The sequence below is a fragment of the Raphanus sativus genome, chromosome 9 (genome assembly GCF_000801105.2).
Source record: "Raphanus sativus cultivar WK10039 chromosome 9, ASM80110v3, whole genome shotgun sequence".
Taxonomy (NCBI): domain Eukaryota; kingdom Viridiplantae; phylum Streptophyta; class Magnoliopsida; order Brassicales; family Brassicaceae; genus Raphanus; species Raphanus sativus.
The window spans coordinates 11,870,509-11,876,508 of record NC_079519.1 but is presented as its reverse complement, the minus strand read 5'-3'; positions in this window follow the sequence as shown (position 1 = coordinate 11,876,508).

Genomic DNA, 6,000 nt, shown 5'->3' with positions numbered 1-6,000 from the left:
TTGGTTGGACTGAGGTTTAGACAATAATAAGAAAACGTTAAGTCTAGGGTTACTATTAAAGTAATCATGACTATAATAGTATAGACACTAAATCGCATGCAAGATATATGAGAACTCAACTTAAGCAACAATCTATCAACTTCTGTTTGTTTAGACTATCTATTGTCTAGAATCTCAGATCTCAACTTCTGTTTGTTGATCTGGAAGAAGTGTCTATCGATATTATCGATATTATTGTTTTTCAATAATGTCGATCGATATTATTGAAAACATTATTCATCACGGAGATTTTGGAACCCATACTGCTTATAAGTGGTTTAGTTTTTCTAAACATGATACTGAAAACATTATTCATCGTATAAATCGCCAATTTACAAGAAATAAGATTTATATCTCTGGGTCCGGAAAGATGCAACAGCAATATCCATATTGTGCAGATTTTGGAACACAGTCTCCTCCAACGTACATTTCGCTCCTCTCTAAACATGTGCGGACGCATTCACGAGTTCCAGACTTTCCCACCTTACAAAAATCCTCATAGATGCATTCTCCATATTTCGTTGTCGTACTCACTGAACATATAAACAGCTAAAGTTAAGATTATAATCCTATAGACCATGCCAAATAGTATATATTTTTTTGGGTAAACCAGAGTTCTTACATATCCATATAAATGGCTATCACAGGTTCTATCAAATGTGTTTTTTTTACAAAAAGTAAAGATGGTCATCTAATGCTTTTAAAATATTCAAAGATAACTAAGATACGGCAAAATAAATAAAGATATATTCCGTGAGAATCATTATACCTGGCTGGGCCAAAATGTTGTAGTGCGATAAAATTGCCAATGTTATTACCAAAGAAAGAGTGATTGAGATTTTGGTGATATCCATTATAATTTTCTTAGTTCTTTCCTATTGAGAAGAAAAGTGTTCTATAATTTTTTGTTAATGAAGAGCTTTATTTATATGATTTTATTCTATTTTCTATTGTTGAAAAAGTTCAATTTACTATTCGTTTTTTTTAACAAATACGAACATTCCATAGTTACTGATATTTGTACGTTTTGCATGTATGGCATGATTCTTTAGAATTTTAAATGTGCATTCAGTTAAATACAATATAAACAGTCAAAAATTTGATGTAATTTAGTTTCCAAAAAAAAGATTTATTGTAATTACTATCACTAACCTAACTGTTGTAATCTGTTTTAGAGTTTTATATGATTTTAGTCAACATTTTAGAAATTCCTACATGTTTTTATCTTCTTTTTTGTGCTAACTTTCCTTTATGGTGTCCAAAATTTTATGTACACCCACATCAGTTTTTAGTATTCCATGCATTCGGTTCTCGGTTCCGGTTCTAGTTTTGTTTTCCGGTTTTAGAGGTTTAGGATCCGTTCAAGTATTTAGAAGATTCTGTTTGGTTCCAATTTGTTTTTTTTTTCGGTTCTCGGTTTGGATATCAAAGTTAGGAGACCGGCTAATATCTGAAATAATCTTAGGTTAAAAAGTCAAAAATTTTGATTTTTGGATTAGATATTAAAACATTTCTGGTTTTCGAATAAATATTGTGGATAATTCAGATATTTTGGATAATGACATGATTCTTTAGAATTTTAAATGCCCATTCACGTAAATACAATATACAAACAGTAGTCAAAGATTTAATGTAATTACTATACACCAACATAATTATTCTAGTCTATTTTACAGTTTCTTTTTTGTGATTTAGTCAAAATTTTAGCAATTCCTTTGTGGTTTTGTCTTCCCTTTTGTGTGTGTGCGTGTGTTAACTTTCCTTTATGGTATTGAAAAAAATTTATGTACATCCACATCAGTTTTTAGTATGGAATCCTTTACTCTCTACTAGATTTTCATCATTAGTTTTTTTCATAAGAATTTTAAAATAATATATAGTTAGTTTCATTTCTGTGAATTGTATTCAAAGTATGCTTTATTATTTTTTCCTATTTAATTTTTTTTCGAATTATACCTTTTAAATTGGAGAAATTTCATGTTTACCATTTTGTTGGTACCATTATTCATTTTTACCACCACTAAGAGCATCTCCAAAATCGCTCTCTATTTTAAAGTTTCCCAAACCTATATTTGAAGTTTTAAAATGTTCTTCTCCAAAAGTAAAATCTCAAAACTAACTTCATAATCATTTGTATTTTACACTATGGTCCTTATATGTGTTACAACTTATATAAATTCATTAAAATATTAGAAATAACTAACAAATATATCAAAATATTACTGAAATATTTATTAATAAAAACTTACATTAAAATACAAAACTAGAAAGAGAAATACATAATTAAATATTAAAATACAAGTAAAATACCACATTATTCCACAATATTATTTCCGTAATGCTCTCATATGTGATCAACAAGTGCATTTCGAAGTAAGAAATGACTCTCTTTATTTTTAATTTGTAGATTGCGAGTTAAAATTATTGATTATTAGTGTTATTGCAATATTTAAATTTCTATGATAATTATGTCTTTATGTACCTTTATAAAAGGGTTTTTTATTAAGTTTGTTTTGTAATATTCTTGTTGTCTAATTTTAAATTTAAAATAATACAAAGCCTGTTTTAAATTTTTTTATTTATTTTTATGCGTAAAATATATATTTATAGAAATTAATCTGAGAATTATGAGATATAATTTTTTAAAAAAGATTTAAATGTGAAATGATATTATATACAAGAATCATAAATAGAATGTGTAATTGTAGGACAAAGATATAAATAAAAAGATGAAACTTCAAATTTGAAATTTTGAAGTTTCTTTTTGGTGAGCAAAAAACTTTATATTTGAAGTTATATAGTGTCTTTTAGAGATGCTCTAAAGAGACATTTTCAAAAATACATTTTTCATTGGAAGGAAAAAGACTTTTATACCCTTGTTCTCTTTTTTTGGGCTAAATTTGTTTATTGGTTATTGTCTAGATGGACAATGTTATACTAGAATGATGGACATGAATGGAACAGGCTCCAATCTAGGCCTGGGCAAAAAAACCGGAACCGAAGAACCGAACCCGAACCGAACAGAAATATCTGAACCCAAACCGAACCAAGGACTTTCAAATACCCGCATGGTTCCTATATTTCTATATCCGAAATAACCGAAACGAACCGGAACCGAACCGAGAACCGAACCGAGAACCGTACGGGTACCCGAATATATAAAAATATTAATTATATATACATATAACATAACTAAATATATATTTATAACTAATTTTTTTTTAAAAAGAATCAAAAAATATTTGAAGATAACTACATTATTATAAAATATCCGAACTATCCAAATTATCCAAAAGTATCCGGATATTTTTATCTGAAATATCCAAAATAATCCAAAATATTCAACTTTTTATCTAAATCCTCATAATTATTTGATATTTTATCTTAAATAACTAATGTTTTATCCGAATTATCCGAACCCGAACTGGAACCAAATGAGAACCGAGATTATTTCGGGTATTTTCCAGTTCCTAGTTTTACTATCCGAACCTAACCGAACCCAAAATTATCCGAACCGAACCGAAAAGAAATTAAGTACTCAGTGGATCCTCTAACCCCTTATCCGAACTACCCGAAAACCAAAATATCTGAACTGAACCGAACCGATACCCGAAATGCCCAGGCCTACTCCAATCTGTCTGAGATAGAATAGATTTTCTTGCTAATAAATCGTCACAAGTATTGCTACATCTCTTAACATGAACAAACTGTATGGCAGTGAAGCTTGATTTCCATGCATTAATAGTAGCGATCAAATTCTTGAATCGTGGTCCGTAACCTCCATTGTTGAGATACTTAAGGATTCCAAGATTATCTCCTTCAAAAATAACTCGTTTGTATCCTAAAGCTGAGCATGATTGTAGTGACCAAATTAGTGCAGTGAGTTCTGCTTCCATTACCGATGACCTTCCTTCAAATTTACCCTTCCCGCTTGTAAAAGTATACCTTGTTGATTACAGATAATCCATCCCATACCCGAGTGTACAGCTCCCTCGTGATGAGAAACATCATAGTTACATTTAATCCATCCCGTTGTTGGTGGTCTCCATTGTGATCGAATGGATGGACTTCGTGGTGTTGTTGTTGGTGAAATTATATTTGGTGCCCTTGTTGAAGAGATCCATTCATGAGCATCTTCCCGAGCCTTTGTGACGATATCGAAAGGGGAATAAGCCTTAGTATTAAAAAGAGTGCCGTTCCAACACTTCCATAAACGCCAAACTATCCACACTGTTAGGAGTCGATGTTCTTGAGGGATGTGCTCATCATTAAGATAGGTAAAAAACAATTTTAGTTTATCGAGCAGAGTGGTGCCATGGTCAGTGAAGCCAGGAGGGAAACCCACTAATCTCCACATTTGTTGTGCATGAGTGCAAGTAAAGAAAACATGATTCGAGGTTTCAACTTCAGTGCAATTATTTAAATAAATTAAAAAATAACTTTTTTATGTTTTCCCATTATAATTATTCGAAATTCGAATCTAATATCACTCAAATTACCCTAAGGAGTGATTTGTATTCTCTCAAATAAGAGGTTCAGTTGTAGTACTTAGGGATCGAATCTAGAGAAAGCTATGACACACAATAGATCATAATCAGCGGTGATTAAGCTAGGTTCAATAAAATGAAATTAAATGGCAAGGGTGAACAAGGTAGTTGTTCAGTTGGTTGGACTGAGGTTTAGACAATAATAAGAAAACGTTAAGTCTAGGGTTCCTATTAAGGTAATCATGATTATATTAGTATAGATACTAAATAGCATGCAAGATATATGAGAACTCAATTTAAACAACAGTCTATGAACTTATATTTGTTTAGACTATCTATTGTCTAGAATCTCAGATCTCAACTTCTGTTTTTTCATCTGGAAGAAGTGTCGATCGATATTATCGATATTATTTTTTTCAATAATGTCGATCGATATTATTGAAAACATTATTCATCATGGAGATTTTGGAACCCATACTGCTTATAAGTGGTTTAGTTTTTCTAAACATGATACTGAAAACATCATTCATCGTATAAATCGCCTATTTACAAGAAATAAGATTTATATCTATGGGTCCGGAATGATGCAACAGCAATATCCATATTGTGGAGATTTTGGAACACAGTCTCCTCCAACGTACATTTCGCTCCTCTCTAAACATGTGCGGACGCATTCACGAGTTCCAGACTTTCCCACCTTACAAAAATCCTCATAGATGCATTCTCCATATTTCGTTGTCGTACTCACTGAACATATAAACAACTAAAGTTAAGATTATAATCCTATAGACCATGCCAAATAGTATATTTTTTTTGGTAAACCAGAGTTCTTACATATCAATATAAATGGCTATCACAGATTCTATCAAATGTGTTTTTTTTTACAAAAAGTAAAGATGGTCATCTAATGCTTTTAAAATGTTCAAAGATAACTAAGATAATGCAAAATAAATAAAGATATATTCCGTGAGAATCATTATATCTGGCTGGGCCAGAATGTTGTAGTGCGATAAAATTGCCAATGTTATTACCAAAGAAAGAGTGATTGAGATTTTGGTGATATCCATTATAATTTTCTTAGTTCTTTCCTATTGAGAAGAAAAGTGTTCTATAATTTTTTGTTAATGAAGAGCTTTATTTATATGATTTTATTCTCTTTTCTATTGTTGAAAAAATTCAATTTACTATTCGTTTTTTTTAACAAATACGAACATTCCATAGTTACTGATATTTGTACGTTTTGCATGTATGGCATGATTCTTTAGAATTTTAAATGTGCATTCAGTTAAATACAATATAAACAGTCAAAAATTTGATGTAATTCAGTTTCCAAAAAAAAAAAAAATTTTGTAATTACTATCACTAACCTAACTGTTGTAATCTGTTTTAGAGTTTTATATGATTTTAGTCAACATTTTAGTAATTCCTACATGTTTTTATCTTCTTCTTTTTTGTGCTAACTTTCCTTTATGGT